Here is a 13,855-nt window from a genome sequence, read left to right as displayed (position 1 = left end):
TACGGGATCAAGCTTCTAGTAATGTAATGGGAATTTGGCTCCTGAGAGTCATCCGTATCCTTATACTTTGGAGTAGTTATTGTTTATTGGATTATTGTTTCTTTTGAAAAATTTTCTACATTCGCTCATTTTAAGATTGCTACTTGACGTGTTACTGTTCACATTTATGAACACTTTATGAACTTTATGCTCGTTACCTTGCTATATCGAAAACTCGTACTTATAAATAATGGTCAATTTGCTATTTGGAACCTCACTGGGCTTTTAGCTCATTCCACTCCATTTGTTTTCCTTTCAGGGGTACGAGCGAGGTGCGAGATATGTAAAGTCTAGCATAGACTAGTTGTTTGATTTTTGACTTGTACTCGTGCTATTCCTCGAATAGAATGTTTTGTATTTGGATTGTATACGCCTTGAACCAGTTTGAGTATATTGAGACTTTGTACCTCGATTTCTATCAATGTAAATTATAAGCTGGAATTGGGATTGTTATTTATGGTTCATGGTTGTGTGTACATTACTCGATAGAGATAGTGAGTGAGTCCTGGCGAGAGCTGGGCAGGCGGTCCGCCGAACCCTTTGGTACGCCTTAGGGGGAGGTGGGGTCGTCACAGATGGTCATTCAATTGTCGTCACAGAGGTGGGGTCGCCTTAGTAGATTTCGGTGCTACTCATTCAATTGTCAACCCCAATTTCATGTGCGGAATTGATATAAAACCTGCTAGTTTACCTTATGACCTGAAAGTTAGTAGTCCTACGGGGGATCATCGTTTGATCACTAGTATGGTTTATAAGGATTGTGAATTTTGGATAGCAGAGAGAAAATTGTTAGGGGATTTGATAAGTCTGTCCATCAAGGGGTATGATGTAATCTTCGGCATGGACTGGTTAGCCAGGTATAATGCTCAACTTGATTGTAAAAGGAAAGTGGTAGAATTCCGCATTCCTGGGGAGGCGACTTTAAGGTTAGATATAAGAGTTAGGTTAGCCTCATCTGCCTTGATCTCGGGTATTCGGGTTAGGAAATTACTAAGTAGAGGGGTGCAAGGGTTCTTAGCCTTTCTAATTAATACCCCCATCGATAAATTGAAGGTAGAGAATGTGCACGTAGTGAAGGAATATCCGGACGTATTTCCTGATGAATTAGTCACCCTACCTCCGGAGAGAGAGATAGAATTAAAAATTGAGTTGTTACCAGGGACGTCACCTATCTCTAAAATCCCATACCGGATGGCCCCTGCCGAACTTAGGGAGTTAAAGTTGCAGTTACAAGACCTTGTGGAACGAGGGTTCATTCGAGAGAGTGGGTCTCATTGGGGAGCCCCTGTGTTGTTTGTGAAGAAAAAGGATGAGAGTTTGCGGATGTGTATAGACTATCGGGGGTTGAATAATGCAATGGTTAAAAATAAATATCCACTGCCCAATATTGATGAGTTGTTCGACCAGTTGCAAGGGGCAGTGGTCTTTTCGAAATTAGACCTCCGACAAGGATATTATGAATTACTAATTAGGAAGGAGGACATACCAAAAATTGCCTTCAATTCTAGATACGGGCATTTTGAATTCGCAGTCAAGCCCTTTGGACTGACCAATGCCCCTGCTGCCTTCATGGATTTGATGCATATGGTTTTTAAACCCTATTTGGATCGATTTGTAGTTGTATTTATTGATGACATCCTGGTCTACTTAAAGACTCGTGAGGAGCATGAGCAGCACTTATGAATCATCTTGCAAACCCTAAGTGAGCATCAGTTGTACGTCAAATTTAGTAAGTGAGTTTTGGCTGGAGAAAATTTCTTTCTTAGGGCATGTAATTTCCCAAGAGGGCATCTCTGTTGACCCGGCGAAAGTAGAGGCCGTGACTGATTGGAAGAGGCCAGAAAACCCTACGGAGATTCGTAGTTTTCTAGGGTTGGTTGGGTACTATAGTCGTTTTATTAAGGACTTTTCCAAACATGCCGGTCCTTTAACCGACCTGTGACGCCCCCACTTTCCACAAGGGCGAACCCGAGGGTATCGGCGGGACGCCTGCCCAACTCACGCCGGGACTCACTCGCTCACAACAGTCCTCAAATGAAATACAAGATAAATCCCAAATATTACATCCAATTCTCAAAGAATTACATATCACGAGTACTAGAAAGTAAAGCCTAGAAAAGCTGATAACTACAACCACCACGACAACTATATACATCTTACTAGTCAACATATAACAAGTACAAATTCAACTCATCTATAATCAAAACACTAAACACCTTCCCGAGCGATCCCCGCGTCGGCCCTCTACTAAGGAAAACAAATGGAATGGGGTAATTTATATGCTTAGTGAGTAATCAGGGGTAAAAATGTAAACTCACATAATTAAACAAGTAAATCAAAATATTTCACATCAACAACAGAAAAGTAACATCACAATGGTAGGATATGGGTGGCTCCAAAACCAGTTCAATTCCCCGAGTTTGAACGCCTGTTGACACTCCGTCAACCAAAGTACTTATGGTCCGTAGACTCCACTTAATTTTCTCCGTTCACCTTATCAACCCCCGCTGGCCAGTCAACAGCACACAACAGCTCGAGCGAAACAAAATAACTTAGCTTTCATCAAAGCTTTAACAAAAAACTAAATCCCAAGGTTAGCATGGAACTATTTTCGACCAAACCCCGACTGGCTCGAATAGTTCGTCTACCCATGGAACCGGGCAGGAACCAAGCCCTGAGATATCCAATCTCTCAATAGATGGTATCTCTAAAAGGTACACAACAAAGTACTTACCCCAACAGCACACAGCAAAAGGGGTTCAACTCAAATCAAGTAATCACACCCATCAGCACACAGCAAAAAGGTGATACTCAAGTCATGTAATCACCCCCATCAGCACACAGCAAAAGGGTGATACTCAACATAAGGCATGTATTCTTACATATGAAATCAAAACAAAGGATGGGCTTAGGTCGAGTGAGATAAAGTACACCCTCGCCTAAGTTTTCATTTAACATATACAAAGCACTTTAACAATTTCACATCAATAAACAACCCAATTACTCACTTGATAAAGCTTGGCACGAAAAATGATACAATTCACTGAGCCTGACCGTCACCGTCAAAAGCCTCACAGTCTGTATTGACAGATTATATACACATATAAGTGAAACGGCCATACAATAGCAGTTTATAACTTAAACAATCGAAAATGATCGAAAACGGTCAAAAATAATAAAAAACGGTCAAAAATGATGTTAAGGCCAAAAGAATGTCGAAATTGGCCGAAACGGCTGGAATGGTAACAAAAATACCAAAAATCGTCTTCTAGTGAAAATTTGGCGGCATGCCGTTTGTGTTTACCTATTTTTCATCCATTTATGGTTTCAATATTTTCCTCAAACAGTCCCGAAGTCACACATAAAATAATCTCATTTCAATAGTCATTCAATAGGCTCAAAGTCATACGAGTACAAAATCAAGTTAGGAACATGTGCGGAAATGAGATTTAAGTCATAAAACAAAAGACAGATTTGACATTGTTTTGCGTAATGGACACAACCAAGGCTACACTTATCAGATTGGGATGAAATTTATAGTGTTTCGAAGCTAAGACAAAGGTCTACAACTTTGATGAAGACCACTCTGTCCAATTCATAGTGTAGATAGGTCAAAATTCTATTGTCCAAAACCAGAATCTCACAAACGGGTTAGCTAACCACACTATGGTTAAATGACAATAACTCAGGCTATGAAGTCCAATCGAGGCGATTCTAGGAGCGTTGGAAAGCTAAGCTATAGCACTACAACTTCTATGTTTTGGTCAAATGCTAAATCAGCATGGATCAGGGTGAACAGATGCGGTCAAATTGGTGAAATGTCAAAACTGTCCCTAACGTTCTACCTGTGGCAGTCAGGGGTATTTCGGTCTTTTCAAAGGTTACGTTGCTCCGATTGAGCTGAAATTTTACAGGAACCTATAAAACATAATTTTATACAACTTTCATGTTTTAGGTTAAGCCTAATTCGGCCTCTAACTTGGTGAACGAAAACCGGGCAGAACAGGGCACTAAGGATTTTCACTTCTGGAATTTTGCTTCATTCAATGTATAATTCACATTTCTAGCTGAAAACCATCACTACCACCTCATATATAAGCTTGTATACATCATATACCATCCATACAACAAGTATGAGAAGGAAATCAATCAAACCCTAACTCAAAAGCATCACTCCAATCATCCAAAATCTCTTAATTTAAGCATCACAATCACAATTCTAACATTAATACCCAACTTAATCATGATTAATGGAGAAAGAAAGGTTAATCAGCCATTATGCCTCAAGACAAGAGCTTGCAAGAGTGATCCTTCACTACTCCTTGAAATTTTTGGTTCCTTAAGCTTCCCAAACTTCCAAACTAGTGATTAATCGGTTTAGTTTTTCTTGTTTTCACTCAAATTGTTCAAACTCAAGATGGATTGGAGGTGTTTCTCTTGCTCTCTCTCTCTCTCTCTCTTAAGTTTGGCCCAAAACAGAAAAAAAATGAAGAAAGATGAACTCAAATGGAAGATAAGAAGGTGAGACTTTGGCTTGGTCAGGGAACCATAGGTGGTTGACACTTGTCACCACCAAAACCAACAAAAATTTTGTTTTCTTTTCCTTGCATTTTGGGCCACATATTTCGGTTATATGGCTGAGGATGAGGGAGATATTTTGCAAAAATATCAAGGGTATGTGGTGGTAGGGAAGTAGTGATCAAGTGGAGGGTTCAATCGGTAGTGATCGATATCCGTCGGTTCGAGCCGATTTTCTTAAATCGCATATACTAGGGTTTTTAACTTCTAATCACTAACTTATTATTATCACTTCTAATCATATAATATTTCCTCATCCAAAAGTCACTCTTACCTACCAAATTTGATCCTCACTCCGTACCGAATAGTCACACTACGGAAAAACGTGTAAACCCTAATTCGCTCTAACTTGGAAACGGACAACGAAAACCCTTACTTCTATATTCATTTACACTTATTGTGGGGTGATTGGGTAGTAGGGCCATAATAAATGAATAATTTCCAAATAAAAGGCATTTTTAAGAAAAACGTGAGGGGTCTTACAATTCCATAAATTGAATTTAGGGTTTCGGTTGAAATATGATAAATTCGACTAAACAAAAGATGATCCTAAAAGTTGGGGTATCACAATTTCCCCTCCTTCAAAGAATTTTGTCCTCGAAATTTTTTCTTTTTTTTTTCAAAAGGTGATTTAGTATGTAACACAGTAAATTGACTAAAACAACAAGATATAACACACCAAATACACAAGGAGACATATACACAATATGATGCACCATATACACCAAGAGTGTGAGGACTTGTAAATTCCTTATATATTTCTTGAAAATTCCCTTTTATTGGAAAATTATTTGGCAATTATTATTCTATACTATCCTACTACTCAATCACCCTAGAAAAGTGCCAATGATCATAGGAAATTAGGGTTTCCTTTCCGATTTCAATTCGAAGTGAAATAGGATTTTTCGTGTATCCGTAGTGTAATTATCCGGTACGGAGTAAGGATCAAATTTGGTGCTTAAGAGTGACTTTTAGGTGAGAAATAATATCTGATTAGAAGCAATGATAAAAAATTAGTGAATAGGAAGTAAAAACCCTAGTACGTGTGATTTAAGGAAAAACGGTGCGAACCGACGTATACCGTGCACTACCGATTGAACATACTATTTGATCACCACTTTCTTACCATATAAGCTCATTAATATTTGTGCAAAATATCCCCTCATTCTCAGCTAGCTTTGGCCGAAAACGTTGACCAAATTTGCAAGGAAAAGAAAAAAAATGAGTGGAAATTGGTGATGCCACTTGTTGGCCATCTAGGGCCTTGACCAAGACCAAATTGTCTTGCCTTCTTATCACCATTTAGCTTCCTTTCTTCATCATTTTCTGCTTGCTTTGGCCAAGAGAGGGAGAGATACACCAATCCATCTTGAGTTTGAGTCACTTAAGTGAGGAAACAAGAAACTAATCCGATAAAAACTTTCTTTGAGTGTTTAGCTAGTGGTGTGTTGGTGAAAGTTTGGAAGGAAAAGTTAGGGCTGCTCTTGAAAGTAACTTTAGTAAGGTAATAATGCTGATTTACCATTTCTTACTCTTAATCTTGCTTAACTTGGCATAGCACCTTAAATTTGTGGTGGATGATAGCTATTATAATGATTTGGATGGATATAGTGTATGTTCTTGAGTTACATGAGTTAAGGTTTGAATGATTTTCTGCCTATGCTTGCTGTGTGGATAGTATATGTTGTATCTAAACTTATATAAGAGGTTGTGGTAGTGATTGAAGCAAGAAATGAAGAAAGTTTCCTTTGAAACCGTAAAATTTCAGATTTCTGGAAAACTGTAGCTCAGTTCTGTCCGGTTCCATTTCGTAATGTTATAGGATGATTTAGAATTAGAATAAAACAAAAAAGTTGTAGAGAATGATGTTTTATAGTTTCCTACAAAGTTTCAGCCCAATCGGAGAAATGTAGCCTGTGAAAAGATCAAAATACCCTCACTGCCCTAGGATGCATCCAGTGATCAATTTTAGACAGTTCATCTCATTTGACCGTGTCTATTCACTATGATCCGTGCTGATTTAGCCATTTCCCAAAAAAATGAAAGTTTTAGTACTTTGTTTTAGCTTTTCAAAGCCTCCAAGAACGCCTTAAACGGACTTTGGTAGCTTGAGATATGGCCATTTGGAGGTAGTACGGTTAACTAGCCGGTTAGTTGAAATTTGGTTCTATGAATTGGGAATTTGACTGGGTTACACTGGAATTTGGAATAAGTGATCTTCATAAAAATTGTAGGCCTTTGTCTTAGCTTCGAAACAGTATAAGTTACACCTAAATCCGATAAACGTAGCTTCGATTGTGTCCATTACGCAAAAACACGTCAAATCTGTCTTTTGTTAAACTTCATTTCCGTACATGTCATTAGCTTGATTTTTGTACTTGTATTACCTTGAGCCTATTGAACGGCTATTGAAATGAATTTATATTGTGTACGACTTTGGGATTGGTTGAGGAAAATTATGAAGCCGTAAATGACTGAAAAATTAGGTAAATACAAAGGGCGTGCTGCCCAAATTTACGCTCGAGGACTAGAGAAATATACTTGCAACTTGAGTAAGGGTTATGAGTGATTACTATTTGAACCATCTAGGATATTTGCGTCTTCTTTTTCCGAGGTATATAAGTAAGGACTTGGCCGAACTTGTACCTTTGAGAAATAAAATAATGACTACTCGGAGTATGTTTTCCTTATACTTTCGACTCAAAAGTTATTTCCAAGTATACATGTTACAAAATTTTTCAGTTGGAAAAGCAAACATGTGTTTCACGACTATTCTCCAAGTGAATTTCAATTTCTTGATTCTTATTGAATGAAACGTCTAAGTTTCGAACCTTAGTCGATTTTCAAAGTTCTTAAGTCAAGTTTTATCGCAAATTTGGACTCCGAACCCGGAGTACAACCCAGACGCGATCACTAGAGGCACTACTTTTGGTAAGTACTTCTAAATATCTGATTGAACTTGATATTTGTGATTTATCTTTGACTAATGTGATTACATGATATATAAGTGATTTGATAGGACAGGGGTGTACTTTATCACACTTGCCTTAACGAGAATTGTTCTTGTTCATCGATTTCAATTGACTTGCTCTACATGTGTATGAATTATATCTTGACTGAAATTCCAAAAACCCTGTGGCTAGTTAATCGAATCGAGCCGGCAAGGGCCTGGTCGATTAGATAACGAACCCTGGGTAATTAGTGATGTCGAGTGGAGTGTTATCTCCTCGGCTAATCGGTATACTCGAGTATTACCACCCGTGTTTCGTGTGGCATGCGGGCCCGGTAAGGTGGTTGATCGGGGAACGGAGATTGGCATGAAGTGGGGTTTTTCTGGACTAGATCATTACTTGAAAGTTGACGGAGTGTCAACTACCAATTGATCAAGCTGGGATGGAGCCGAGAGATGAGCTACTGTATCCTTACATGTGAATGTGAACAAGATATTTCTTGATTATCTGAAGTGCTATTTCTCTGATTCGATTTGTTTGCTCGCTATTTCACTATCACGCTGTTATTACTTTATTTGATGTCCAATTTGATATTTGAAACTTCACTGAGTTTTGGCTCACTCCGTTAGTTTTGTTTTCCTTACAGGGGTACGAGCGAGACGTGAGATGTGTAAAGACTAGCGTAGCCTAGTTGTTTTTGACTTTTGACTTATACTCGCGCTATCACTCGATTAGGATGATTGTAATTGGATTGTATACACTTTGAACCAGTTTGGGTATATAGAGGTTTTGTATATTGATTGTGCATCGATGTAAATTATAAGTTTGAATTGTGTCGTTGTTTATTATCTATGGATGTATGCACGTGATACGAGTGAGTGAGTTCTAGAGAGAGTTGGGCAGGCGGTCCGCCGAACCCTTTGGTACGCCTTAGGGGGAGGTGGGGTCGTCACAAAGAGACATTTCAAGTTAGACAAAGTCAAGTGCAGTAAGTACTATAAATAGAGGTATTAACATACCACAAGTAAATGACATGTAGGGACAATACAAGGGCAAAATGAAAGAAAACGTGACTTGTCGTCCCACACTCAGTGAAAATCACCCCCGTCCGGTTTCTTACTCCACTTCCCAAGGTGCCCGTTGATCTCTTATACTCACTCTTGCCAGATAAAGCCAGTTCATGTTCCCAAAATGTAAGTTTCAAGTACTTAGCAGCGCCTCAACTGTGGAGTACTCAAGCACGAGAATCCAAAATAAGATAATTCACATCTCGAGCTGGCCAGTCTCAAGAGTAAACTATCTATATTCAAAATTCCTACCTGACGTACCTATCTATGGTCCTCAGATACCATGAGAAAGATTTAAGGCCTATAACATTTATGATTCATAGCTTATGCTCGAACGAGCACTTAGTCCTTCATACTTATTAATCACTTAGCCCAAGCTCACTCCGCGCAGAGACCACGCGAAGCAGGCTCTGATACCATCTGTGACGCCCCCACATTCCCCAAGGGCGAACCCGAGGATATCGGCGGGACGCCTGCCCAACTCTCACCGGGACTCACTCGCTCACAACAGTCCTTAAATGAAATACAAGATAAATCCCAAATATTACATCCACTTTTCCAAGAATTACATATCACGAGTACCAGAAAGTAAACCCTAGAAAAGCTGATAACTACAACCACCACGACAACTACATACATCTTACTAGTCAACTTATAACAAGTACAAATTCAACTCATCTATAATCAAAACACTAAACACCTTCCCGAGCGATCCCCGCGTCGGCCCCCTGCTAAGGAAAACAAATGGAATGGGGTAAGTTATATGCTTAGTGAGTAATCAGGGGGTAAAAATGTAAACTCACATAATTAAACAAGTAAATCAAGATATTTCACATCAACAACAGAAAATTAACATCACAATGGTAGGATACGGGTGGCTCCAAAGCCAATTCAATTCCCCGAGTTTGAACGCCTGTTGACACTCCGTCAACCAAAGTACTCATGGTCCGTAGACTCCACTTAACTTTCCCCGTTCACTTTATCAACCCCCGCTGGCCAATCAACAGCACACAGCAGCTCGAGTGAAACAAAATAACTTAGCTTTCATCAAAGCTTTAACAAAGAACTAAATCCCAAGGTTAGCATGGAACTATCTTCGACCAAGCCCCGGCTGGCTCGAATAGTTCGTCTATCCTTGGAACCGGGCTGGAACCAAGCCCTGAGATATCCAATCTCTCAATAGATGGTATCTCTAAAAGGTACACAACAAAGTATTTACCCCAACAGCACACAACAAAAGGGGTTCAACTCAAATCAAGTAATCACACCCATCAGCACACAGCAAAAGGGTGATACTCAAGTCTTATAATCACCCCCATCAGTACACAGCAAAAGGGTGATATTCAACATAAGGCATGTATTCTCACATATGAAATCAAAACAAAGGATGGGCTTAGGTCGAGTGAGATAAAGTACACCCTCGCCTAAGTTCCCATTTAACATATACAAAGTACTTTAACAATTTCACATCAATAAACAACCCAATTACTCACTTGATAAAGCTTGGCACAAAAAACGATACAATTCACTGAGCCTGACCATCACCGTCAAAAGCCTCACAGTCTGTATTGACAGATTATATACACATATAAGTGAAACGGCCGTACAATAGCAGTTTATAAATTAAAATATCGAAAATGGTCGAAAACGGTCAAAAATAATAAAAAAGGGTCAAAAATGACGTTAAGGTCAAAAGAATGTCGAAATTGGCCGAAACGGCCGGAATGGTAACAAAAATACCAAAAATCGTCTTCTAGTGAAAATTTAGCGGCATGCCCCTTGTGTTTACCTATTTTCCAGCCATTTATGGCTTCAATATTTTTCTCAAATAGTTCCAAAGTCACACACAAAATATTCTCATTTCAATAGTCGTTCAATAGGTTCAAAGTCATACGAGTACAAAATCAAGCTAGGAACATGTGCGGAAATGAGGTTTAAGTCATAAAACAAAAGATAGATTTGACGTTGTTTTCCGTAATGGACACAACCAAGGCTATACTTATCGGATTGGGATGAAATTTATAGCGTTTTGAAGCTAAGACAAAGGTCTACAACTTTGATGAAGACCACTCAGTCCAATTCGTAGTTTAGCTAGGTCAAAATTCCATTGTACAAAACCAGAATCTCACAAACGGGTTAGCTAACCGCACTATGGTTAAACGACAATAACTCAGGCTACTGAAGTCCAATAGAGGCGATTCTAGGGGCGTTGGAAAGCTAAGACACAGAAATAAAATTTCTATGTTTTGGTCAAATGCTAAATCAGCATGGATCAGGGTGAACAGATGCGGTCAAATTGGTGAAATGTCAAAACTGTCCCTAACATTCTACCTATGGCAGTCAGGGGTATTTTGGTCTTTTCACAAGCTATGTTGCTCCGATTGAGCTGAGATTTTACAGACACCTATAAAACATCATTTTATACAACTTTCATGTTTTAGGCTAAGCCTAATTCGGCCTTTAACTTGGTGAACTAAAATCGGGCAGAACAGGGCACTACGGATTTTCACTTTGAAATTTTGCTTCATTCAAGGTATAATTCACATTTCTAGCTTAAAACCATCACTACCACCTCATATATAAGCTTGTATACATCATATACCATCCATACAACAAGTATGAGAAGGAAATCAATCAAACCCTAACTCAAAAGCATCACTCCAATCATCCAAAATCTCTTAATTTAAGCATCACAATCACAATTCTAACATTAATACCCAACTTAATCATGATTAATGGAGAAAGAAAGGTTAATCAGCCATTATGCCTCAAGACAAGAGCTTGCAAGAGTGATCCTTCACTACTCCTTGAAATTTTTGGTTCCTTAAGCTTCCCAAACTTCCAAACTAGTGATTAATCGGTTTAGTTTTTCTTGTTTTCACTCAAATGGTTCAAACTCAAGATGGATTGGAGGTGTTTCTCTTGCTCTCTCTCTCTCTCTCTCTCTCTTAAGCTTGGCCCAAAACAGAAAAAAAATGAAGAAAGATGAACTCAAATGGAAGATAAGAAGGTGAGACTTTGGCTTGGTCAGGGAACCATAGGTGGTTGACACTTGTCACCACCAAAACCAACAAAAATTTTATTTTCTTTTCCTTGCATTTTGGGCCACATATTTCGGTTATATGGCTGAGGATGAGGGAGATATTTTGCAAAAATATCAAGGGTATGTGGTGGTAGGGAAGTAGTGATCAAGTGGTGGGTTCAATCGGTAGTGATTGATATCCGTCGGTTCGAGCCGATTTTCTTAAATCGCGTATACTAGGGTTTTTAACTTCTAATCACTAACTTATTATTATCACTTCTAATCATATAATATTTCCTCATCCAAAAGTCACTCTTACCTGCCAAATTTGATACTCACTCCGTACCGAATAGTCACACTACGAAAAAACGTGAAAACACTAATTTGCTCTAACTTGGAAACGGACAACGAAAACCCTTACTTCTATATTCATTTACACTTATTGTGGGGTGATTGGGAGTAGGGCCATAATAAATGAATAATTTTCAAATAAAAGGCATTTTTAAGAAAAACGTGAGGGGTCTTACAATTCCATAAATTGAATTTAGGGTTTCGGTTGAAATGTGAGAAATTCGACTAAACAAAAGATGATCCTAAAAGTTGGGGTATCACACGACCTGACGAAGAAAAATTGTCGTTTTATGTGGGATGCTGGGTATGAAGCTAGCTTTCGACAGCTAAAGAAAAGATTAACCATGGCACCGATTCTAGCTTTGCGTAACGGAATAGATAGTTTTACCATTTATACCGACGCCTCGCGGGAAGGTCTGGGGTGTGTGTTGATGCAAAACAAGAATGTGATATCTTTTGCCTCTAGAAAATTGAAACCTCACGAGCAAAACTACCCAACCCACGACCTGGAGTTAGCCGCAGTTGTTTTCGCTTTGAAAAGTGGAGACACTATCTATACGGGGTAACCTTCGAGGTTTACTCTGACCATAAGAGCCTTAGATACCTCTTCTCGCAAAAGGAATTGAATATGAGGCAGCGGCGATGGATGAAATTTCTGAAAAATTACGACTGCACCATCAACTATCATCCAGGAAAAGCTAACGTGGTGGCAGATGCCTTAAGTCGAAAGGCTCAAGTAGCGGGGTTAATGATTAAAGAGTAGGATCTGTTAGAATCGGTTTGTGAGTGGAAACCTTGTCTTGGAAGTCATAAGGCGATTTTTGGTAATGTTAAAGTAACGTCCACTCTTCTGGAATGGATTAAAGAGGCTCAGAAGGAAGATGCTATGGTACGGAAGTGGGGGAGAGAAAGTGGAAAAAGGGAAATTGTCAGATTTCAACTTCAGTCCCGAGGGAGTTTTGAGGTACCGAAACCGAGTGGTGGTACCCAAAGATGAAATGTTAAAGAAGGAGATCTTAGAGGAAACTCATCGGTCCAAGTATACGATCCATCCGAGTAGTAGCAAGATGTATCAAGACCTAAAAAGAGCCTATTGGTGGGACAACATGAAAAAGGAAATTGCTCAATACGTGCAAACGTGTCTCATCTGTCAACAAGTTAAGGCGGAACATAAAAAATCATCTGGATTGTTACAACCTCTTGAGATACCGAATGGAAGTAGGAAAATATTACAATGGATTTCGTTTCAGGTTTGTCGCGAACACAACGAGAACATGACGCCGTTTGGGTAATCGTCGATCGGTTAACCAAATCGGCCCATTTCTTGTCGGTAAACATGAAGTATTCCATGGAGAAATTAGCCCAGGTGTATATGGATGAGATAGTAAGACTACACGGTGTTCCAGTGCGCATAGTCTCCGACCGAGATCCTCGTTTTGTATCTAGATTTTGGCAGAAATTTCAAGAGACCTTGGGGACTAAACTCAACCTTAGTACCACTTATCATCCCCAGACGGATGGACAGTCGGAGCATACAATTCAAACTCTCGAGGATATGTTAAGGACTTGTATTCTGGATTTTGGGGGTAACTGGGGTCAACATATGACATTCGTAGAGTTTGCTTACAATAACAGTTACCATTCATCAATTCAAATGGCACCATACGAAGCACTTTACGGAAGGAAGTGCCGATCACCGCTTTATTGGCATGAAGTAGGCGAAAGGAAGGTTCTAGATCCAACAACTATTCCATGGATGGAGGATGCACGAGAAAAAGTCAAATTGATACGACAAAGACTCCAAACAGTTCAAAGCCGACAAAAGAGCTACGCGGACAATCGAAGAA

This window comes from Coffea arabica, chromosome 11e, assembly GCF_036785885.1.
Source record: "Coffea arabica cultivar ET-39 chromosome 11e, Coffea Arabica ET-39 HiFi, whole genome shotgun sequence".
In the NCBI taxonomy this organism is placed as follows: domain Eukaryota; kingdom Viridiplantae; phylum Streptophyta; class Magnoliopsida; order Gentianales; family Rubiaceae; genus Coffea; species Coffea arabica.
Note: the sequence above shows the minus strand (reverse complement) of the source record.